This window comes from Somniosus microcephalus, chromosome 9 (genome assembly GCF_052327205.1).
Source record: "Somniosus microcephalus isolate GS21.2 chromosome 9, FLI_Smic_1.0, whole genome shotgun sequence".
Classification (NCBI taxonomy): domain Eukaryota; kingdom Metazoa; phylum Chordata; class Chondrichthyes; order Squaliformes; family Somniosidae; genus Somniosus; species Somniosus microcephalus.
The window spans coordinates 213,804,014-213,829,144 of record NC_140995.1 but is presented as its reverse complement, the minus strand read 5'-3'; the positions used below and the strand labels follow the sequence as shown (position 1 = coordinate 213,829,144).

The following is a 25,131-nucleotide window of genomic DNA, read 5'->3' as shown; positions in this document are numbered from 1 at the left end:
ACAAGGACAGGTTGGAGAAGCTGGATTTGTGTTCATTAGAGCAAAGGAGGTTGAGGGGTGATTTGATAGAGGTGCACAAGATTATGATGCGTTTGGATAGGGTAGACGGGGAAAGGCTGTTCCCACTAGTTGATGGTTCAAGGACTAGGGGACACAGATTTAAGGTTTTGGGCAAGAGATATAGGGGGGACGTGAGGAAAAACTTTTTTACGCAGCGAGTGGTGAGGACCTGGAACTCGCTGCCGACAGAAGTGGTGGAAGCAGAGACACTTCTGTTGCCTAGGCCCTAAGCTCTGGAATTCCCTCCCTAAACCTCTCCATCTCGCTACCTCTCTTTCCTCCTTTAAGTCGCTCTTTAAAATCCATCTCTTTGACCAAGCTTTTGGTCACATGCACTAATTTCTCCTTATGTGGCTCGGTGTCAAATTTCTTTGTCTTTTAATACTCCTGTGAAGCGCCGTGGGATGTTTTACTATGTTAAAGGTGCTATATAAATACAAGTTGTTGTTGTTTACAATAACCCCACAGTAGTAATAGAGATAACCAATTGCAAACATAGTGGGAAGATTTCCTGAAATTGCTATTTCGAGCAAAACCTTGAAAATTTTGTAAAACAATGTGTGCTCAGAGGAAATTGACTCCTTGTATATGGAGTTGATTTTCACGGCCTCCTGCCCAGCAGGAACAGGATGATAATGGCAGTGTACCACCTGCTGTCCTCTTCCCAGTCCCAGTCTGGCCACTGCTGTTCTCGCCGGGGCCTTTCACCTGTTTCAGGCGGGAACCTACTTTTAGTACAGTCCCCGCTGCTTACAGTGGGCGCGTCAGTGTTAACGCGATTTCCCCTCTATACACGGTGGATGGTTAATGGTTCCATTAAAAGCCCGTTAATCTCCCCCATCGCTGATTAACTCTCCTGTATTAATCAGGAACACGGGAGGCACTGCTGGAACCCAGCGCTCTATAATTCCAACCCACTCACGCTATTCCCTGGTGCAATGCACACTAATCATTCTGTAAAATTTTTGCACGATTCTCACACTGACAGGACATGGCAAAGAACCACGAACTCCTCACTGGCGCTTCCAGACTGATGCTGTCCGCAGAGATCAGTCAACTTCGCCCAGCTTCTCTTCACCTGAATTCCTCGTCTGGCTCCACACAGAGAAGCATAACAGGTAATTGCACCTTAACAAGGTGCGAACTACTCACTGAACACCTGTTTCTGCCCGAAATAACCGACGCTGTTAGCGCCAACTTGGTCATTTACAATAATGGTAATGACAAATTGGCTAGTGCTATTTACCCAATTTAAACGTGTGCATTTAAGTGATAGGGATTGTATACTAATCAGGATCCTGTGACGTACATAGGATCCCAATGTGATTTTGAGGTACCATTGGGCGGAGATGGGACCACGCACACTACACCCATTGGAACCAGGCATGCAGCAGCCTCACCAGCGGTCCTTAAAGGAACTGCTGCATATTGCTCAGAAAAAAGTAAGTACAAGTTTTTTGTAGAGATTTCTGTGGGGCCGGAAGGAGCACGAAAGTCACATTAATGAGGATATATGATAGACAAAGGAAAGGAAGTTGCAGGTGAAATTTGCAGAGGGGCATGTGTTATGATAAGAGTTATAATTTTAGGAGATTTTACCTATCAAAAGTTAGGCTGGGATAGGATAAATGTTTGTGGAAGGGAAATTGAGTTTTTTTGCAGTGTGTTCAGGATTGTTTTCTCAGTCGGTATATTGCTATTCCAACAAGGAAGGCAGCATTGCTTGACCCTGGTTCTGTATATTTAAGCAGAGCGAGTAGACAACCCAGAAGTAAGGCAATGATCACAATATAATTAGGTTCAGTGTAAGAGTTGGAAAAGGAAAATGAAAAGCTGAGGGCCAGGGGTACTTGACTGGAAAAAGCAAATTGTAACAAGTTAATAAGAGACATTGCCCAAACAAAATGGAAGGAAAAGCTGGCAAATAGAATCTCAGATCAGTAATGGGAAAGGTGCAAATCAGGCACATTCCAGTAAGGACAATGGCAGTGCACCGAAGGTTGGGGTCCTAAAGGTGAATAAGGGGAAGTAGATCAAATTTGAAACTGAAAAAAGAACCGACGCAGATAATAAAAATGAAAGCCAGGACAAATATAGAGCATAGATAGGAAAACTACAACAAGGAAGACTAGAAAAGCTAGGAGGATGTATGTACGAAAATGAGCAAAAAGAACAAAAGAGGCAACAACTAGCCATCTTTGTATAGGTATATTATTCTTAATAGGAAAAGCCAGGTAGATGCAGAACCACCAAGAGACAAGGAAGCAAACTTGTATTTGAGAGTCAGGGAATAGAGTGATACTAAATGAGTATGTTGGTTTCAATGAGGAGGTGGATATTGAGATGTAGAACCATCAGAGGTAGATGGGTGGAGGGGAACTTTACTATGTAAATAGTATTAAAGAAGCTGCTCAACCTTAAGGTAGGCAACTCATCAGGACTGCATGGTTTACAGCTATGAATCATTAGGGAAGCTAGGGAGGAATAGCAGAGGCTTTGACTATAATTTTCCAAAATTCAGTAGAAGAGAAAATTGTGCCAAAATATGCCATCCTATTCAAAACAGGAGATGAGGACAAGGCAGAAAATTATAGTCTAGTTAGTCTTATTTCAGTTATTAGTAAACCACTCGAGTCTATAATATCTAAAAACAAAGGAATAAAAGGGCCAAATAGAGTGTATGAGAATAGATTAGCAGCTAACATAAAAGAGAAACCAAAAGTCTTTTATAAACATATAAATAGTAAAAAGGTAGTCAAAGGAAGGGTGGGACTGATTAGGAACCAAAAGGGAGATCTTCTTGGGGAGGCAGAGGGCTTGGCTGAGGTTCTAAATGAGTACTTTGCAATTGTCTTCACTAGAGAAGAGGATGCTGCCAATGTAGCAGTAGAGGAGGAGGTCGTAGCAATATTGGATAGGATTAAAATAGATAAAAATAGGAGGTACTTAAAAAGTTGGCAGACCTCAAAGTAGAACAATCACTTGGTCCAGATCTTAGCATCATAGAATCATAGAATGGTTACAGCACAGAATGTGGCCATTCGGTCCGTCGAGCCCGTGCTGGCTCTCTGCAAGAGCACTTCAGCTAGTCCCACTCCCCCGCCCTTTCCCCATCGCCTTGCAAATTTCTTTCCTTCAGATACTTATCCAATTCCCTTTTGAAAGCCATGACTGAATCTGCCTCCACCACCCTTTCAGGCAGTGCATTCCAGACACTCGCTGCGTATAAAAGTTTTTCCACATGTCGCCTTTGGATCTTCTACCAGTCACCTTAAATCTGTGTCCTCTGGTTCACGACCCTCCGCCAATGGGAACAGTTTCTCTCTATCTACTCTGTCTAGACCCCTCATCTTGGATGGTAGCGAAAAATGTGCATCGGCCGCCCGTTTCACCTGTCTGAGATCCGATAACTCAGCACAGACTGCAGATTAAACCAGGGGCTGAAACCTGTCCTGGGCAGGAGCTCGATTTTCTTCTCTGTTGACTCCAATGGAACCGGGCGGAGTGTAAAACTGGCGGCCGATCCGCTGTTGCACGATTTGTGCTGCCGTCCAAGACAAATTTCACCCATTGGGTCCTTCCTGGTCTGTATGGTTCAGTTCCACAACACAGGAGAACTTACCAACTGAGACAACCGTGGATTTCCAGACACATTTTTAAACAAAGAGTAATTTTGACTTTGGCAGATAGTATAAAACGGGCGATATCCGATCAGCCGCTCGTTATACATCTCTCCCGATTTTCATTTCTATTGGAGAGATGTATAACGGGCGGCTGATCTGATATCACAGCAAAGTCAAAATTACCCCGAGGTGTGGGCCTGCTAGTGGAAGCTGCCTTTTACAGTGAGAACAAGGAAAGAGTTTTGGGAGTGAGGCTGAATTGTAACATACAGAACAAGCCACTCCTGACACGTCACCAATGTTATTGCTGTATTACTGGGGAATTTATCAGGCTCACAGTCTGAGCGCTGGTGTGGCGTACCGATCACAGAAAGGACACAATCCGCTTTTCGGTCCGTAGACTATAAATCAGGCGTCATGCCTTTAAGAAGGATCACACCTTTAAGAAACTCGATCTGCAACATAGTTAAGCCCAGAGCGGGGGAGGAGCAGTCGAAGCTGTGGACTGATGAAAGGCAGTCGGACTTGGTGTAGGCTCTGACGCCATTTTGTGTTCAACATGCAGTCTCAACAATTAAACCTTTTCTGTTGAACCTCTCCGAGTTCAGTATTTTTTGCTAGGAGTACGTAGACTCCTACATTGGTGACCCCGCCGCTCAGGACGACTCCTAAGCGTAACCATGGCTGACACAAATGCAGTTTCTGTGAAGCTGCCGGAGTTCTGGGAGAACCTAGCCACCGCCTGGTTCCTTCAAGCCGAATCGCAATTCCGACTCTGCGGCATCACCACCGACGCAATGATGTACGACTACCTCCTCGCCTCCCTGGGCAGCTCCACAATCACGAAAGTCTGGACAACACTACAAAACCCTTCGGAGGAAGGCAAGTACGCACATCTCAAGGCCGCGCTCCATAAAAAATTCACAGCCTCCCAATTTTTGTGCAACTGCCACCTCCTCGACCTCCCGGGCCTCGGTGACTCCACGCCGTCAGACTTGCTCTCACACATGCTTGCTCTGACCGACGAGAAACTGCCCAGCTCCCTCTTCCGCACGCTCTTTATCCGCCAACTACCTCCCAGCATCCGCCCGGCAATTGTGGCGTCCAGCCTCACGGACCTCGAGGCCCTGGCCGACGAAGCCGATAAGCTCCTGTCCGCCGGCTGCAACCACGCCGTCACCCCCGACCTGGCCTCCGCAGCGTCGGCGCGCACTCCACCCTCTATCGCGCGGCCACACAGCTCGGCCACGAGGCCCCCCAGGCCCCCACGTCCCCCAAGCCCTCCGACCCAGGGCTACTGCTACTTCCATATCCGGTTCGGCGCACGGGCACGCCGCTGCAGCCATCCCTGCACGTTTCCAACTGCCCCCACACCAGCCTACACGATGGCCATGGGGCAAGCAGGCGCGCTGCTGTACGTTACGGACAGCGCCTCCGGACGCCGTTTCCTATGCGACACGGGCGCGCAGCGCAGCATCATCCCCGCGTCCGCCCTCGAGATCCAGCGAGGTGGCCGCGGCCCTGCGCTGGCTGCCGCCAACGGCACCGACATCCGGACGTACAGCACCCGCACTGTCACCATCGACCTCGCAGGCCGCCGCTACCACTGGGAGTTTATCACCGCCAAGGTGCTCTCCCCGCTCCTCGGTGCAGATTTCCTGTGCACCCACGGCCTGTTGGTCGACATGCCTCAGCACCGCCTCGTGGACATGAACACCATGTCACCTATCCCGGGCGCCATGGCCCCCCCCCAACCCGCCAAAATGGCGTGGCAGTGCCGCGCCCACTCAACAGACGACTACTCAGCACTCCTGGCTGAGTTCCCAGCCCTCACCAACCCGACCTTCTCCACGAAAGTTGCTAAGCACGGGGTAGAACACTTCATCCCCACCACAGGCCCACCGGTGTATGCCCACGCCCGCAGGCTGGACTCGGCCAAGCTGGAGATCACGCGGGCCGAGTTCGCCACAATGGAACAGCTCGGCATCATCCGCCACTCCAACAGCCCCTGGGCCTCCCCACTCCACATCGTCACCAAACCCGACAGGGGATGGCGCCCCTGCGGGGACTACCGGCGCCTAAACGACGCCACCACGCCGGATCGGTACCCCATACCGCACATTCAAGACTTCTCGGCTAGACTGGCCGGCCGCTCAGTCTTCTCCAAAGTTGACCTGGTGCGCGGTTACCATCAGGTGCCAGTCCACCCCACGGACGTTCCCAGGACGGCCATAATCACCCCTTTTGGGCTATTCGAGTTCCTCCGAATGCCCTTCGGCCTCAAAAACACGGCCCAGGCCTTCCAGCGGCTCATGGACTCGGTCCTCCGGGACCTGAAGTTCCTCTTTGTCTACCTGGATGACATCCTGGTAGCTAGTTCCTCCAAGCAGGAACACATCGAGCACCTCCGCACCCTGTTCCAGTGGCTCAGTGAGCACGGGCTCATCATCAGCCCAGCCAAGTGCCAATTCGGCCTCAGCAGGATCGAATTCCTCGGCCACCACATCACGCAGGACGGAGCCATTCCCCTGCCCGCCAAGGTGCAAGCCGTCCAGCAGTTCCCCCGGCCTACCACCATCAAAGGCCTCCAGGAGTTCTTGGGGATGATCAACTTTTACAACCGCTTCATTCCCGGAGCGGCCTCCCTCATGTGGCCCTATACGAAGCCCTCCGGGGTAAGAAAGACAGAATGGCGATCGAGTGGTCGGCGGACATGTTGACCGGTTTCGACTCCACCAAAAAGGCGCTCGCCGACGCCACCATGCTCGCTCACCCACAGCCCAACGCCAGGGTGGCCCTCACCACGGACGCCTCCGACCACGCGGTCGGCGCCGTGTTCGAACAGTGGGTCTACGGGGCCTGGCAACCGCTGGCCTTTTTCAGCCGCCAACTGCGCCCCCCGGAGGCCAAATACAGCGCCTTTGACCGCGAGCTCCTCGCACTGAACCTGGCAGTCCGCCATTTTAGATTTCTTCTGGAGGGCCGCCCCTTCACCGCGTTTGTCGACCACAAACCCCTGACATTCGCGATGGCGAAATCTGCGGACCCGTGGACAGCCAGGCAGCAACGCCAGCTCGCCGCGGTGTCCAAATTCACCACGGACATCCGGCACGTCTCCGGTCGAGACAACGTGGTGGCCGACTGCCTATCCCGCCCCACCGTCCACGGCGCCCACCTGACAGTGGACTATGCTCAACTGGCAGCGGAGCAACGCACCGACCCCGATCTGCTCTCCGCGCCCACAACCCTCCCAGGGCTGCGACTGACCGACGTCGCCTGCGGCCCGTCCGCCGTCACAGTCAAATGCGACACCTCCTTGGCGCAACCCCGCCCCGTAGTCCCGGCGTCCTGGCGAAAACGGGTGTTCGACATCGTCCACGGCCTCTCACACCCCGGCACCCGCGCGTCCATTAGACTGGTGGCCAACCGATTTGTCTGGCACGGCCTGCGCAAAGATGTGCGCGTCTGGTCCAGATCCTGCATAGCTTACCAGCATGCCAAAATCCACCAGCACGTCAAAGCCCCACTCGAGGAGTTCACCGTGCCAGAAAGAAGGTTTGACCACGTCCACATCGACCTCGTCGGCCCCCTGCTGCCATCACAAGGTCAAACGCACCTGCTGACAATCGTGGACCGTACCACCCGCTGGCCCGAGGCCATTCCACTGACGTCCACCACCACCGCCAACATCGCGAGGGCGTTCATCGGTACCTGGGTCACTCGGTTCGGCGTCCCCTCCGACATGACGTCGGATAGATGCCCGCAGTTCACCTCTGATCTGTGGGCCGCCATCGCCCGAAACTTCGGGGTGGCCGTTCACCACACTACGGCTTACCACCCCCAAGCCAACGGACTGTGCGAGCGATTCCACAGGTCCATGAAGGCGTCCCTCCGCGCCAGCCTCGAGGACGAGGCTTGGATCGACCGCCTCCCGTGGGTGCTACTTGGCCTACACTCAAGGAAGACCTGCAAGCCTCGGCGGCGGAACTTGTGTACGGCCAGCCGCTGCGCGTACCCGGAGAGTTCCTGCCCACTGCCACGACCCCCTGGTCGGCTGACCAGCAACGCCGCGCTTTCGCCAACCGAGCACAACAGTTCTCTCCGGTACCCACCGGCCGGCACGGCGAACCAGCAACCCGTGTACCACCTAGCCTGCACATGGCCAAATTTGTTTTCGTGCGCCATGACGCCCACCGAGGACCTCTACGGCCCCCATACGACGGACCCTACAAGGTACTCCAGACGGGGAACAAGTTCTTCCTCCTCGAAGTGGGCGGCAGAACTGACAAGGTGTCGGTCGACCGGCTCAAGCTGGCGCACCTATAGCCCGATGAACCCGTTCAAGTGGGCCAACCCCCACCGCGGGGCAGACCGCCTAAGAGCCCGACGCATCCGACCGCCCCACTCCCGACACCAACCGCCAAGAGCTGTTCCGGCCGTGCCACCAAGCCGCCACGCCGGTTCGTACACTCCCTACTAGCGGATTCTGGGGGGAGCTGTGTGGCGTACCGATCACAGAAAGGACACAATCCGCTTTTCGGTCCGTAGACTATAAATCAGGCGTCATGCCTTTAAGAAGGATCACACCTTTAAGAAACTCGATCTGCAACATAGTTAAGCCCAGAGCGGGGGAGGAGCAGTCGAAGCTGTGGACTGATGAAAGGCAGTCAGACTTGGTGTAGGCTCTGACGCCATTTTGTGTTCAACATGCAGTCTCAACAATTAAACCTTTTCTGTTGAACCTCTCCGAGTTCAGTATTTTTTGCCAGGAGTACGTAGACACCTACACTGGAATCATTTATAAAATGGCTGCCCCAGGTGTTCAGACTTCCCTGGAGCCGACACTCAGGGAGTTAATGATGTCTAAATCCATCACAATGTTGGAACGAAGAAACAATTCCAGAATCAATTAGCTGCTTTTTGTCTTCAGCATTTAATATTTCTGCCTAAAGTAATCAAAAATATCTTCAGAATACAGCATAAAAAGATCTGAACTCGCTGCTCAAACAGCAGATCCACCTGAAGGTGCAGAGTCATTCAGCGCGTTCAACAGTGATCAGAGTGGACACCAAGAGGCTGAGACTCTGCTTAACTGTGTCTGTCCTACTCGGGCTTGTAATTGTGGCAACAGGAGCAGATCAAGAGATGGCTGATTTCTGCCATGAAGTTTACTGCCTTGAGCCCTTAGGGACCATTTCATTCAAAGTCAGTATAGTCAGGAGCCCACTGTTTGCTGCCATGTTTGTGCCAGCTCATTTTACTTTTGTCACTGAGAGACAGAAAGACATTTTGTCAGTGCTTGATTTTGTGTCTTGTGGAAACATTTAAGTCATGTTTTACAGAGGGGGAGAAACCTGCTTTAAGAAATTATGTTAAAATCTACCTTCTGTTCCAAAAAGGATCTTTCATCTAATAGATAAAAACATTCCTGCTTGTCCATTCAATGAGAGGCTTGATACAGTCCCATCATTAAATTATCTCATCAATAATTCCCATAATTAGTGATGTGTATCAGGAAATTGAAGTTTTATTGCCTCCAAAATAATGTCTCTTTGCTTCCTGACATAATACACCAATCCGAATCTTTGCTCCTTACACCAAAACATATTCCCATTTGATTTCTAGATTTTCATTTGTTCCCAAATTTTATATCAGGCAAACAAATCATTTAACCCCTTTTGATTTAATTAATTAAACCAAAACCTCCATACAAAGTACACATAATTGCCTTTGTGATCAATTGTTTCTTATAGTCTTTGTTGTTCTGATACAACATCTCATGTCTGCCTATTCATTCCTTTAAACTGTCCCTTTAATTGCTTGTGCATGGTTTATCATGTTCCCACATTCTCCTTATGTCAATTCACCTGATTTTCTTCCCGGATTGCACTTAGTAAAATCGTGTACCATTTCTCTTAGCAGTGGATGATGAAATTCTACAATCATACGCTTACATCAATCGGAAAGCAAAGGTACCAAGAAAAATTTAACAGAGTAGGAAAATTTGTGTGACATCAATACTTTCAAACACACTTCCTCCAATTGCCATCAAACTCAGGGGTATTTTAAGATCTCAGTTTTAACTGTTCGATTTGTTCTTGCGGGTGTTATGGGATATGGAAATTCTGTTCTATCCCGAACATTGTGCACATTTCTTTCATGACCCAGCCCACAAAGCATTGTCCATTATCACCAGATATCGCCTCCAACTCCCGACTTCAAAAGAACTTGTACCACAAGAACTTTCGCAGTAGTGAGCCTGGTGGTATCGCTTCGAGCTGAAACTTATAAACCTAATACAACTTGTCTTTACATTCAGCAATTCAAGGTGGCAAGTAGAAGTAAGGGGTTAATTACTTGTTCACTGTGAAAAGCCCTTGGGGGTGGGGAGGAGTCAGCCAGCACAGTGGCAGTTTCAGACGTGCTATTTAAGTCAATAATAAAACTGCTTTGAAAAAGATCAAATTGTAACTTTGTAATTCTCAAGCTGCCTTTTTATCCTCTTTAAAAAATCTTTTTGTGAATTTCAACAGCGGTATATTATAAATTCAGGTCAAAATAAATCCACACCAGTGTCTTTGTATTGGCCCCGAATTTACGGTCCACGATGACGGCGAACTGGCAGTGTTTGTCATCATTTTGCCTTTGAAATTGACTGAACTTCATGATTTAGCCTAATGCAGAAATCCAGAAGTTGCGGTCTGTCATTCACTGCTCCTCCACAGGCTGCGCTGTTCCCCCCCGGCCCACCATACAGAGCTGGCAATCAGTGCACTGCCCCTCCAAAAGTGCAGCGCTCCCTCAGCACTGCCCCATCGACAGTGCAGCACTCCCTCAGTCCTGCCCCTCCGACAGTGCAGCGCTCCCTCAGTACTGCCCCTCCGACAGTGCAGCGCCCCCTCCAGTACTGCCCCTCCAAAAGTGCAGCGCTCCCACAGCACTGCCCTTCTGACAGTGCAGCGCTTCCTCCAGTACTGACCCTCCGACAGTGCAGCACTCCCTCAGTCCTGCCCCTCCGACAGTGCAGCGCTTCCTCCAGTACTGACCCTCCGACAGTGCAGCGCTCCCTCCAGTACTGACCCTCCGACAGTGCAGCACTTCCTCCAGTACTGACCCTCCGACAGTGCAGCGCTTCCTCCAGTACTGACCCTCCGACAGTGCAGCGCTCCCTCCAGTACTGACCCTCCGACAGTGCAGCGCTCCCTCAATACTGCCCTTCTGACAGTGCAGCGCTGCCTCAGTACTGACCCTCTGACAGTGCTGCACTCCCTCCAGTACTGCCCCTCCGACAGTGCAGCGCTCCCTCCAGTACTGCCCCTCCGACAGTGCAGCGCTCCCTCAGTACTGGCCCCTCCGCCTGTGCAGCGCTCCCTCAGTACTGCCCCTCCGCCAGTGCGGCGCTCCCTCAGTACTGCCCCTCCGCCAGTGCGGCGCTCCCTCAGTACTGCCCCTCCGGCAGTGCGGCGCTCCCTCAGTACTGCCCCTCCGACAGTGCAGCGATCCCTCAGTACTGCCCCTCCGACAGTGCAGCAATGAACGGATAAGGGTTAAATCATAATCATAATCATAATCATAATCAACTTTATTGTCATTGTTAGTGCACAAGTGCAGTACAACGATATGTAGGCTTGCGGCTCCCGAGAGTGTACGTTTAGATTAAGACATTTAAACATTCAACATTGAACTAATGTGGTAGGTTGGGGTTACAGTAACACTTTTTGGGGGAAGGGAATTTACTTGCGCCTTAAGCACATTTTGCAAAGATAATAAGACATATTGGCCCAGAAATTCGGGTCTCCATGGGTGAGTACGCACGGGGTACTCACCCGTAGGCCCAATGGAAGTGCCGGTTTCATGCATGCACTGCGCATGCGCGGGAAACCAGAACTTCTGTTCCCTTAAAAGAAGGGGTTCAGAGGTCGAACGCGTACGCTGGAGAGGCAGCGCGTGCGCATGGAACTTACGTTTTTTTTGCAGGTTTCTCTGGGAGGGTAAGTCTCCAGCAGTTACACTTTTAAAAAGCAGGCGCAAGGCCTGCTTTTAACAAGGTAAGTGGTGAATTAATTAAAATTAAAACATTTTTTCCACAGGTTTATTATTTTTAAATACTTTGAAGAAAGGTAAGTTTATTTTTAGCCCCGTTAGAAAATGTAATTAATTTTTTCAAAAATTTAAATTATTGTTTAAAATAGTTATTTTATGTAATTTATAGTTATTTTAAAAATGTGATTTAAAAAAAATTTATTTGAAGTTTTAGTGATGTTTTGGGGCTTATAGTATTTATAGTTTTGACAGCTCTTCCTGTCAACTTTATGAATGGGCATTTCCCTGCTACCATTGGCTCTCCATGGCCCACGTGATCCCAGGGGACGCATCGAACTAACTGCGCCCCTGGGATACGCAAGCACTGCGCGCCGGCAGTTGGAGGAGGCCCAGGATCGGAATCCCTCGCGGGCCCACAGCACAACGGCCGGCGCGCTAGGTAAGTGCAGGTCGGAGGCTTGCACCCGCGGGAAGCCCCCGACCCGAATTTCTGGGCCATTATATCTGCGAGGGCTTGTATCAATGAGCTGTGTTACATTTTTACCCTGTCTCAGTCATGTGTTCTATAACTCCATCACATTTTCTGTATTTCAACTAAAGAGAAACAGCAAGAGAGAGAGAAAGAGAGGGGGAGAGAGAATGAGAGATTGTACTGAAGGGCAGTACAGTTGCCACGATTACCCTCCCATGGGCGTATGATCATTTTTAGAAACTGCAATCTAGGTCACGGAATACTTTCCAGCAATGCTACAGGAGACCTGCTGGTATTTTCAGATGGTCTTTCTTGGCACATCACTAAGTGATATTGCATTCTTCTGCATAGTTTCTTATCTATCGTAACTTCCTTATTGTCTCAGCACATTTTTCTTTGCTTTGTTATTTAAGTGCCGTATATTTTGCATTTCAGGTTTTACAGAAGTCGGCAACAAGATGGAGATTAATGAGGAAGAGTTTTCCGAAAGAATTACAGAAACAAGCCATTCGGCCCGTCAGCTCCATGGCGGTGTTTATGCTCCACACGAGCCTGCTCCCACCCCTCTTCATCTCACCCCGTCAACATATCCTTCTATTCCTTTCTCCCTCATGTGCTTATCTAGCTTCCCCTTAAATGTATCTATGCTATTCGCCTCAACCACTCCCTGTGGTAGTGAGTTCCACATTCTTACCACTCTCTGGGTAAAGAAGTGTTAGTGGATTTCCCTGTGGTTACCATCGCAACAAAGATTGCCCTTCAGTACTCACAAACTTTCTCTCTCCCTCTCTTTCTATCTTTATCCCGCAATCTCCCTCAAGTAAATTCCCTCCCCCAAAAAAGTGTTATTGTCACCCCAACCCATGCCCGTTCATTGCTGCACTGGTGGAGGGGCAGCACTGAGGGAGCGCTGCACTGGTGGAGGGGCAGTACTGAGGGAGTGTTGCACTGTCGGAGGGGCAGTACACAGGGAGCGCTGCACTGTTGGAGGGGGCAGTACCGAGGGAGTGCTGCACTGTCGGAGGGGCAGTACCGAGGGAGCGCTGCACTGTCGGAGGGGCAGTACCGAGGGAGCGCTGCACTGTCGGAGGGGCAGTACTGAGGGAGTGCTGCACTGTCGGGGCAGTACTGAGGGAGTGCTGCACTGTCGGAGGGGCAGTACTGAGGGAGCGCTGCACTGTCGGAGGGGCAGTACTGTGGGAGCGCTGCACTGTCGAAGGGGCAGTACTGAGGGAGTGCTGCACTGTCGGGGCAGTACTGAGGGAGTGCTGCACTGTCGGAGGGGCAGTACTGAGGGAGTGCTGCACTGTCGGAGGGGCAGTACACAGGGAGCGCCGCACTCTCGGCGGAGCACTACTGAGGGAGCGCTGCACTGTTGGAGGGGCAGTACTGAGGGAGCACCACAGTGTCGGCGGGGCAGTACTGAGGGAGCGCTTCACTGTTGGCAGGGCAGTACTGAGGGAACGCTGTATTGTCGGAGGGGCAGTACTGAGGGAGCGCTGCACAGTCGGCGGGGCAGTGCTGAGGGAGCGCCGCACTGTCGGCGGGGCAGTATTGAGGGAACGCTGCACTGTCAGAGGGGCAGTACTGAGGGAACGCTGCACTGTCGGAGGGGCATTACTGAGGGAGCGCTGCCCTGTCGGCGGGGCAGTACAGAGAGAGCGCTGCACTGTCGGTGGGGCAGTAATGAGGGAGCGCTGCCGTGTCGGCGGGGCAGTACAGAGAGAGCGCTGCACTGTCGGCGGGTCAATAATGAGGGAGCGCTGCACAGTCGGCGGGGCAGTGCTGAGGGAGCGCCACACTGTCGGCGGGGCAGTACTGAGGGAACACTGCACTGTCGGAGGGGCAGTACTGAGGGAACGCTGCATTGTCGGAGGGGCAGTACTGAGGGAGCGCTGCACTGTCGGCGGGGCAGTACTGAGGGAATGCTGCACTGTCGGAGGGGCAGTACTGAGGTAATGCTGCAATGTTGGAGGGGCAGTGCTGAGGGGGTGTCGCACAGTCGGAGGGGCAGTAGTGAGGGAGTGCTGCACCGTCGCAGGGGCAGTACTGAGGGAGCGCTGCATTGAGACCTGAGACCACTGACGAGGGTAGGACCAGCGGCGAGAGCGAGACCAGTGTGGAGAGTTGGGGGGGGAGTGCAGGACGGGGGGGGGGAGTGCGGGACGGGGGGGGAGTGCGGGACCGTGGAGGAGAGCGGGGGGGGCGGGGGTTGGAGTGAGTGGCGGGGAGAGCGGGGGGTGGGTGTGCAGGACCGGCGGGGAGAGCGGGGCGGGGGGGAGAGTGAGGAGGAAAGCGGGAGCCAGGGGGAGAGCGGGACCGGTGGTGAGAGTGGTGGGGAGAGCCGGGGGTGAGTGGAGGACCGGTGGGGAGAGCGGGTGTGCAGGACCGGTGGGGAGAGCAGGGGCGGGGGAGAGTGCAGGACTCCTGGGGTGTGTGCAGGACTGGTGGGAAGAGCGGGGGGGCGGGTTGTGCAGGACCGGCGGGGAGAGTGGGTGGGGGGGTTGTGCAGGACTGGTGGGGAGAGCGGGGGGCGGGGGGAGAGCGGGACCGGTGGGGAGAGCGGGGTGGGGGGTGTGCAGGGCCGGTGGGGAGAGGAGGGGAGGAGGAGAGCAGGACCGGTGGGGAGAGCGGGGTGGGGGGTGTGCAGGACCGGTGGGGAGATCGGGGGGGGGGGGAGAGCGGGACCGGTGGGGAGAGCGGGGGGGGGAGGGAGAGCGGGATCGGCCGGGAGAGTGGGTGGGGGGTGTGCAGGACCGGCGGGGAGAGTGGGTGGGGGGGTTGTGCAGGACCGGTGGGGAGAGCGGGGGGGGGGGGCGGTGCAGGACTGATGGGGAGAGCGGGGGGGGCGGTCGACAGGACCGGTGGGGAGAGCGGGGTGGGGGGGGAGAGGCGGGACCGGTGGGGAGAGGAGAGGGGGAGGAGAGCAGGACCTGTGGGGAGAGCGGGACTAGTGAGGAGAGCAGGGCGGGGGGAGTGCGGGATCGGGGAGGCGGGGGGAGTGCGGGACCCGGGGGGAAAGCGGGGGGGGGGAGTGCAGGATGGGGGGGAGCGGTGGGGGGGCGAGCGGGGCCCAGGGGGAGAGCGGTGGGGGGGAGTGCAGGGGGGAGGGAGACCGGGGGGGGTGGGGAGAGCTGGGGGGGGGAGCGGGGGACCAGGGGGGAGAGTGGGGGGAGAGCGGGGGACCGGGGGGGAGGGCTTGGGACCAGGGGGGAGAGCAGGGCGGGGGGGGGGGGTGCAGAGCAAGGGGGGGAGAGTGGGGTGGGGTGGGGAGAAGAGAGAGTGGGGGGAGAGCGGGGTGGGGGGTGGGAGAAGAGAGGGGGGGGAGAGCGGGGGGGGGGGAGCAGCGGGGCGAGCGGGGACCGGTGAGGAGAGCGGGGGCGGGAGTGCAGGACCAGGTGGGGGGGGAGAGCGGGGGTTGTGGGGAGGGGAGTGGGGGTTGTGGCGGGGGGAGTGTGGGGGGAGTTGGGGACTGGGGGGGGGAGAGCGGGGGACCGGGGGGGGGAGAGCGGGGGACCGGGGGGGGGGATGAGCGGGAAGTGAGCAGGGGACCAGGGGGGAGAGCGGGGCACCAGGGGGGGAAAGTGGGGGGAGAGCAGATGGAGAGCAGGGGGGTCAGCGGGGGGGGGGGAGAGTGGGGCGGAGCGAGTGTGGGATCGGTGGGGGGAGTGCGGGACCCCGGGGGAGAGCGGTGGGGGGAGTGCGGGACCGGGGCGGGGAGTGCGGGACCTGGGGGGAGAGCGGGGTGGGGAGTGTGCAGGACCAGGGGGGTGAGCTGGGGACCGGGGGGAGAGCTTGGGACTGGGGGGGAGAGCGGGTGGAGACCGGGGGGGGAGAGCGGGGGAGAGCAGGGGCGGGGAGTGCGGGACCGGGGGGGAGAGCTGGGGACCGGGGGGAGAGCTTGGGACTTGGGGGGAGAGCGGGTGGAGACCGGGGGGGAGAGCGGGGGTGGGGAGTGTGCGGGACCAGGGGGGGTGAGCTGGGGACCGGGGGGAGAGCTTGGGACTGGGGGGGGAGAGCGGGGGCGGGGAGTGCGGGACCGGGGGGGGGAGTGCGGGACCGGGGGGGGGAGAGCGGGGGGGGGGGGGGGAGAGCGGGACCAGGGGGGAGGCCGGGGGGGTGAGCAGGGGACCGGGGGCGGGGTGACCAGGGGGAGAGCGGGGGGAGAGTGGGGGGAGTGCAGGGGAGAGCAAAAAAAAATCTAGGAGTGACATCACAGGATAGCAGGTAGGTGATTGGTTGGTGAGTCTCAGTGTTTTTTCATTCTCAAGCTAGTGCTGTGGTTTAAACTAAGAGCTGGGGAACTATAACTATTATGTTAATAAATAATAACTTAACTAGATAAACTAATTAATTAATATAACTATAAATAATCATTTGATTAAAAATTTTAACTAATTAAATGAGCAAATAAATAAAATAAATTCTAGAGATGGCAGGGACTAAGTGTCGGGACTGTAGTCTGTGGGAGTTTGTGGACAGCGAGACTGTCCCGGATTCCCACATCGGCAGGAAATGTCTCTGCCTTCAGTCACTCCGGCTCAGTCATTGAGCTGGAGTGTGCGTTAGAGACACTCCGAAACATAAGGGAGGGGGAGGAATTTCTGGATAGTTTTATCCTGAATACAGTCACACCTCAGAGGAAAGCACAGGTTCAGGAAGGGGAGGGTGTGACTGTTTGGGAGACGGGTAGTGCGGATTTAGGAGAGGTTGAGAAGGAGGTCCGGCAGACGCTGGTCCTGTCCAACAGGTACGATGTACTCGCTACCTGTGAGGACAAGGAGAAAGACTGCGGGGAGGACAGCCACAATGCAGACCAAAGCACCGTGGCTCAGAAGGCTGTTCAAGGGGGGGAAGAGCAGAATAGAAATGTGGTAGTGATAGTGGATTCTATAATTAGGGGGATAGATAGCCTCCTCTGCAGCCAAGAACGAGAATCCCGATTGGTGTGCTGCCTACCCAGTGCCAGGGTAAGGGATATCTCACAGCAGCTGAAGAGGAACTTGGAAAGGGAGGAAATAAATCCAGTTGTCGTGGTCCATGCCTGAACAAACGACATAGGTAGGAACAGGGAGGAGGTCCTCCTGAGGGAGTATCAGGAGTTAGGAGCAAAATTAAAAAGCAGAACCTCAAGGGTAATAATCTCTGGATTACTGCCCGAGCCACGTGCAAATTGGCATAGAAGCAGACAGATCAGGAGAATTAACACATGGCTAAAGGGCTGGTGTGGGAAAGAGGGGTTCCTTTTCATGGGACAGGAAGGAGCTGTACCGATGGGACGGGCTCCACCTGGACCAGGGTGGGACCCGTGTCCTAGCAGAAATGGGAAATAGGGAGGTGACAAAGGCTTTAAACTAGTAAGAAGGGGGGAGGGATCGACAAGAAATGAAACCAGCCTAAATATAAACAAGGAAAGGAGAGCATAGGAAAGAGTAAAGAAAGGGAGGACATTGATGGCTAGGGAATAAGTAGAGTTAAAAAACAGGAGTTTAAAAAGATGGTTAAAAATAAAGTGAGAGGAACTACTATTAAAAATGAGTTAAACTGTCTGTACAACAATGCACACAGTGTCCATAATAAAACAGGGGAGCTGGAGGCAATCATGCGTTGCGAGGAACCAGACATAGTAGGGATTACTGAGACATGCTAAATTCAGCGCGAGTTTAGCGGCGGCGGTAACCGGTACCACCCCACTCCGCTGCACAGGCGATGACGATGTCATCACCGTGCGCAGCGCCCAGTTTTCACCCCGCCTGCAAAATTGGCCGCACGTCCCCTGAATCTGTGCTGGACGATGACAGCAACCGATTTAAGGGGCAGGAACGGACAACAGGAGGCGCGTGGGGCGGTTAGTAAAGGGGAGGTGGCGAGGGGGGAAAAATAAAATCGGCCGACTTGCTTGTTGTGGCTCGTTGCGTCTTTGAGCGCGTGGTCCGTGCCGCGATCTGGCAGCCCAGCACTTCACTTGTGTGCCGGGCTGCTGGCACGGCACCCCGCTCCCCGGTGGTCCAGGTATGGCCCCACAGAGTTGTGGGCCTGGGCCCTCCCCTTTAATGAGGGGAACAGCCCTTCCAATACACAGCACGACATGGCCCAGTGCAAAGCACTGCAGAACGCACTGCCCCGATATTCGGGGTTAGTGCTCTAAGAAGGAAGTGGAGCGTTTGAATTAGCGCTCCACCTCCCTCTTGGGGCGCTAAAACTGAAGTTAGCGATCGCCGGCGCTATTTTTGCGCCGGGCACTAAATTTAGCGCCCAGGCTATGTTGGTTGCTAACGAACTTTTCCCCCATGGACTTTCAAAAGGCATTTGATGAAATATCACATAATAGACTTATTCAGAAAATAGAAGGATATGGTATCAAAGGGACAGTGGTAACTTGATACATTATTGGCTAAGGGATAGGAGGCAGAGAGTAGTGGTGAACCAATGTTTTTCTGACTGGAGGGAAGTGTGCAGTGGGGGTCTCAAGGGGTCAGTATTAGGACTATTGCTTTTCTGTTATATATAAATGACCTGGACTTGAGTATAGGGAGCACAATTTCGAAGTTTGCGGACTATACAAAACTTGGCAACGTAGTAAATAGTGAGCAGGGTAGTAGCAGATTTCAGGAGGACATAGACAGACTGGTGAAATGGGCAGATACATGGCAGCTGCAATTTACTGCAGATAAGTGTGAGGTGATGAACTTTGGAAGGAACAACATGGAGAGGCAGTATAATCTAAATGGTACTATTTTAAGGGGGTGCAAGAACAGAGGGACCTGGGGGTACATATTCACAAATCCTTGAAGGTGGCAGGGCAAGTTGATAAGACAGTTAAGAAAGTGTATGAGATACATGGCTTTGTAAATAGGGCTATTGAATACAAAAACAAGGAAGTCATGCTAAACCTTTACAAATCATTGGTTAGGCCTCAGCTGGAATATTGTGTCCAATTCTGGGCACCGCACTTTAGGAAGGATGTCAAGGCCTTGGAGAGGGTAGAGACGAGGTTTATCAGGATGATACCAGGGATGAGGGACTTCAGTTATGTGGAGAGATTGAAGAAGCTGGGGTTGTTCTCCTTAGAGCTGAGAAGGTTGAGGTGAGAGCGAATAGAGGTATTCCAAATTGAGGTGTTCTGATAGATCAAGTAGGGAGAAATTGTTTCCTCTGGCAAGTGGGTAGGCAACCAGAGGTCATAGCTTTCATATAATTGGCAAAAGAACCAGAGGGGAAATGAGAACTTTCTTCACACAGAGAAGGTCTGTTAAGGTCTGAACGCGTTACCTGAAAGGGAATCAGATTCCATAAGAATTTTCAAAAGGCAATTAGACATGTACTTGAAGGCGACTAATTTGCAGAGTTATGGCGGAAAAGTTGGGGTGTGGGACTAAATTGGACAGCTCTTCAAAGAGCCGGCACGGACATGATGAGCCGAATGGCTTCCTTCTGTCCTATCAGATTCTATAATTCCATGACTGTGCCATTGAGGCAGATTTACTGTAAAATATGTGGCTTTGCTCTGCAAATGTCAGTGTCAGCATCGAGCACTCCCAGGGCAGGCACAGCACTCGTTAGATATAGTGCCGAGCTCCCGCTTAATAACAAAGTAACTCGAGGCTTTTCTGCTTGTGCCAGGATGGGAATTTCCCACATCCTGCGCCCTGAACAAGTTGATACAAGTTGTTCAGACGGGATTATGTTGCCAGCTGTCAGGATAGTTTGATTGCTGTTTTGAATGACTCAGTATAAACTCTGAGAACAGTTCCCGAATCACTCCAAAAGACTCTTTAAACCACAAGTGAGTTCATCTTTTTGACACTGCATCAGCACACACTGGGTTCTTGCTCCTAATAACATGTGTGTACGTGTGCCTTTACTGGAACCGTTTATTACTGAAATATAGACTTGCATTTATATCGTGCCTTTCACCACCTCAGGACGTCCCAAAGCGCTTTACAACTAATGAAGTGTAGTCACTGTTGTAATGTAGGAAACTTGGCAGTCAATATGCGCACAGCAAGCTCCCACAAACAGGAATGTGAGATGACCAGATCAACGGATTTTTAGTGATTTTTTTAGTGATGTGGGTTGAAGGATAAATACTGGCCACAGGACACCGGGGAGAACTCTCCTGCTCTTCTTCCAAAACTGGGCGTGGGATCTTTTACGTCCACCTCAGAGGGTAGAAGGGACCTCGGTTTAATGTCTCATCTGAAAGAGGGCGCCTCTGGCAGTGCAGCACTCTCTCAGTACCGCCCCTCCGACAGTGCAGCGCTCCCTCAGTACTGCCCCTCCAACAGTGCGGCGCTCCCTCAGTACTGCCCCTCCAACAGTGTGGCGCTCCCTCAGTACTGCCCCTCCAACAGTGCGGCGCTCCCTCAGTACTGCCCCTCCGACAGTGCGGCGCTCCCTCAGTACTGCCCCGCCGACAGTGCGGTGCTCCCTCAGTACTGCCCCGCCGACATTGCGGTGCTCCCTCAGTACTGCCCCTCTGACAGTGCAGCGCTCCCTCAGTACTGACCCTCCCACAGTGCAGCGCTCCCTCAGTACCGCCCCTCCCACAGTGCAGCGCACCATCAGTACCGCCCCTCCCACAGTGCAGCGCACCATCAGTACCGCCCCTCCCACAGTGCAGCGCACCATCAGTACCACCCCTCCAACAGTACTGACCCTCAGTACTGCCCCTCCGACTGTGCAGCGCACCATCAGTACCGCCCCTCCAACATTGCAGCGCACCATCAGTACCGCCCTTCCAACAGTGCAGCGCTCCCTCAGTACTGCCCCTCCAACAGTGCAGCACTCCCTCAGTACCGCCCCTCCCACAGGGCAGCGCACCATCAGTACTGACCCTCCCACAGTGCAGCGCACCATCAGTACTACCCCTCCAACAGTGCGGCGCTCCCTCAGTACCGCCCCTCCGACAGTGCAATGCACCATCAGTATTACCCCTCCAACAGTGCGGCGCTCCCTCAGTACTGACCCTCCCACAGTGCAGTGCTCCCTCAGTACGGCCGCTCCGACTGTGCAGATCTCCCTCAATGCTGGCACTGGGGCAATGTCGGGAGTTTCAGAGAAGGCACGGGGGCAATTGGACAAGGGGAGAGCTTTTTCAGAGGGAGGGTCACAGTGCCTATCTATTCTAATCCCATTTTCCAGCACTTAGTCTGTAGCCTTGTATGCTATAGCATTTCAAGTGCTCATCTAAATGCTTCTTGAATGTTGTGAGGGTTCCTGCCTCTACCATCCTTTCAGGCAGTGAGTTCCAGATTCCAACCACTCTCTGGGTGAAAAAGGTTTTCCTCAAATCCCCTCTAAACCTCCTGCCCCTTACCTTGAAACTATGCCCCCTGGTTATTAACCCCTCTACTAAGGGGAATAGTCCTTTTCTATCTACCCTATCTATGCCCCTCATAATTTTGTACACCTCAATCAGATTCCCCCCTCAGCCTTCTCTGCTCTAAGGAAAACAACCCCAGCCTGTCCAGTCTCTCTTCATAGCTGAAACGCTCCAGCCCAGGTAACATCCTGGTGAATCTCCTCTGCACCCTCTCCAATGCAATCACATCCTTCCTATAGTGTGGCGACCAGAACTGCACACAATATTCCAGCTGTGGCCTAACTAGCATTTTGTACAGCTCCATCATAACCTCCCTGCTCTTATATTCTATGCCTCGGCTAATGAAGGCAAGTATCCCATATGCCTTCTTAACTACCTTATCTACCTGTCCTGCTGCCTTCAGGGATCTATGTAAATGTACACCAAGGTCCCTCTGATCCTCTGTCCTTCCTAGGGTCCTACCATTCATTGTGTATTCCCTTGCCTTGTTAGTCCTCCCAAAATGCATCACCTCACACTTTTCAGGGTTAAATTCCATTTGCCACTGTTCTGCCTATCTGACCAACCCCTCTATATTGTCCTGTAGCCTGAGGCTTCCCTCCTCACTATTTACCACTCTACCAATTTTCGTGTCATCTGCAAACTTACTGATCATACCTCCTACATTCATATCTAAATCATTAATGTACACTGCAAACAGCAAGGGACCCAACACCGATCCCTGCGGTACACCACTGGACACAGGCTTCCAGTCATAAAAACAACCTTCGACCATCACCTTCTGCCTCCTGCCACTAAGCCAATTTTGGATCTAATGTGCCAAATTGCCGTGGATCCCATGGGCTCTTACCTTCTTGACCAGTCTCCCATGCGGGACTTTGTCTAAAGCCTTACTGAAGTCCATGTAGACTACATCAACTGCATTACCCTCATCCACACACCTAGTCACCCCCTCGAAAAATTCAATCAAATTGGTTAGACATGATCTCCCCCTGACAAAGCCATGCTGACTATCCTTGATTAATTCTTGTCTCTCCAAGTGGAGACTAATTCTGTCCCTCAGAATTTTTTCTAGGCCTGGTAGCACTGCCATTAAGAAGTATCACCATGGCAAACTTCGACCCTAGTGCTGAGTTCAGTGCTGGGTCCTAAGCTCACCAGGTAAACCCAGTGTGAATACAGACTCACAGAGGCGCTGTCAGCACCTGTTAAAGGGACACACACATCGTTCATGTAAGTTTGCATTTAAGCTATTGGACTGGTTTTTAAAAAATTTTGCTGAAGTAGTGGCTTGTTGCAATAGATGATAAAAGTTTTTTAAGTGTGTAGGGAGTGCTGCTGAATGTTTGCAAGGCCTCGGATAGTAAAGGAAGGCCTCTGAGAAGACAAAAAATGCTGCAAATACTCAGTAGGTCAGGCAACATCTGTGGAGAGAGAAACAGAGTTCACGGTCGGGAACCTGCTGTCAAAACATGCCCACCTGCATTTCCTGATGTAAGGTTTGCCAGCGCTGAGCCGTCCCAACAGGCAGCGGTGGGGGACCCAATTCAAATCATTAACAATGCTTTTTTCCCCAGCTTTTTGAATTTGACAGGTTGCCCACCAGTTTCCTGCAGTGCCTAGACCTTGTCTTTGAAGCTGAGGCAGGAGGTCACTAGCCATTGAATCAGATGTGGAGTTGACAGCTTCAGATGTCAAGTCAAAGCTCCCCGCTGATTGATAAATGTTCCCTTAACCACTAGCTTCTCTAAACTGCATTTCCACTACAGATTCACAAGTCTCCATCCAGTCTGACTTCATTACCTCTCCCACCATTGACAGACCGCTTCTGTCATCTCTGTTTCACCTGCCATCTATTCCATCAGCATGGGTGTACTTTATATTGTCTCACCTTGGTCCTCAGAATCTGACCACGATCAGCCCCAACACCAGCATCACCAGGCACACCAGCAGCACCAACAATCACACCAACCTTCTCCGCAATCACCTGATGCTGCACAGAACAGAGGGCATCAGCACCCGACCAGATTTCTGCCTGGGACGCCAGGGATGGCCTCAACAATGCCACATTTACTTCACTTGACACTGCACACCCTGGCTGCCACATGATGTGCCAAGTTGGCACCATCCCACACCAACAACATAATGCATCCCTACAATGCCCAAGCCATAGAAAAGCAGAGTGTTTTTTGAATGTTGAGAGATTGGGAAATATTGGTATTCAGAGGGACCTGGGTGTCCTTGTACATGAATCATTGAAAGTTAACATGCAGGTACAGCAAGTAATTAGGAAAGCAAATGGTATGTTGGCCTTTATTACAAGAGGATTTGAGTATAAGAGTGAAGACGTCTTACTGCAATTATATAGGGCCCTGGTGAGACCCAACCTGGAGTATTGTGTACAGTTTTGATCTCATTACCTAAGGAAGGATATACTTGCCATAGAGGGAGTGCAACGAAGGTTCACCAGACTGGTTCTGGGATGGGGGGATTGTCCTATGAGGAGAGATTGAGTAGACTAGGCCTATATTCTCTAGGGTTTAGAAGACTGAGAGGCGATCTCATTGAAACATACAAAATACTTACAGGGCTTGACAGGTTAGTTGCAGGGAGGATGTTTCCGCTGGCTGGGGAGTTTAGAACCAGGAGTCACAGTCTCAGAGTATGTGTCGGCCATTTAGGACTGAGATGAGGAGAAATTTCTTCACTCAGAGGGTGGTGAATCTTTGGAATTCTCTACCCCAGAGGGCTGTGGAGATTCAGTCATTGAGTATATTCAAGACAGAGATCGATAGATTTTTGAATATTAAGGGAATCAAGGGATATGGGGATAGTGCAGGAAAGTGGAGATGAGGTAGAAGATCAGCCATGATCTTATTGAATGGCGGAGCAAGCTGAAAGGGCCGAATTGCTTACTCCTGCTCCTGTTTCTGATGTTCTTATGTTCTTATTTCTTTCACACTCATCACCATTGTGGGGAGGGGGTACCGTTATGTCTCACCATTCACTGCAACACACTAAGCCACTTCCAAAGATGCACACAAATCTGTCCAAGAATGCAAAGTGTTGAAAATAAAGATTTCAATGTTTGACGGCACATTAACAGAAACTTAACATGAACATTGGCTAAAACACACAAGTGCCTACCCTTGTGTGTTGTTAGTTAGTATGATTGGACTAGGATGAGGGTGAGTGTGAGGGGTAACTAGTGAGATGGGGATGTGATAATATAGATAGAGAGGGATGGGTGGAGGTGCAAGGTAAGTTGGTGTGAGTAATGATGTGCAGCAGTAGGGTAGGGAAGGCAGAGTGATGGGGATGTAATGAGTGGCACAACAGGATGAGGTTGAGTGTGCCTTTGCAGTAACGTTTTGTGATCTACTGACATCATTGAAAGGTTTGCGCCACTGCAGCCTGGTCCTCCTGATGACGCTCCTGCTTGTGTCCGCCTATGCAATGTGCAACTAGGCTGTGTTGATCTCCTGGGGAGGTCTCTTCCGACTTTGGAAGGGAAGAGAACCTCCTGGTGTGCTGTGACTCCCTCCATAAGCATATGGAGAGAGTCATGGGAGAGCCTGGGTGCAGCCGTGCACCTCTGTGCAGTGATT

The 25,131-nt window shown here is 52.4% G+C and overlaps 1 pseudogene; it reads left to right on the top strand.

Annotated features, from left to right (window-relative positions):
- The window catches only part of LOC147113010 (uncharacterized), a 182,848-nt pseudogene that overhangs the window by 149,269 nt on the left and 8,448 nt on the right, over window positions 1-25,131 (top strand).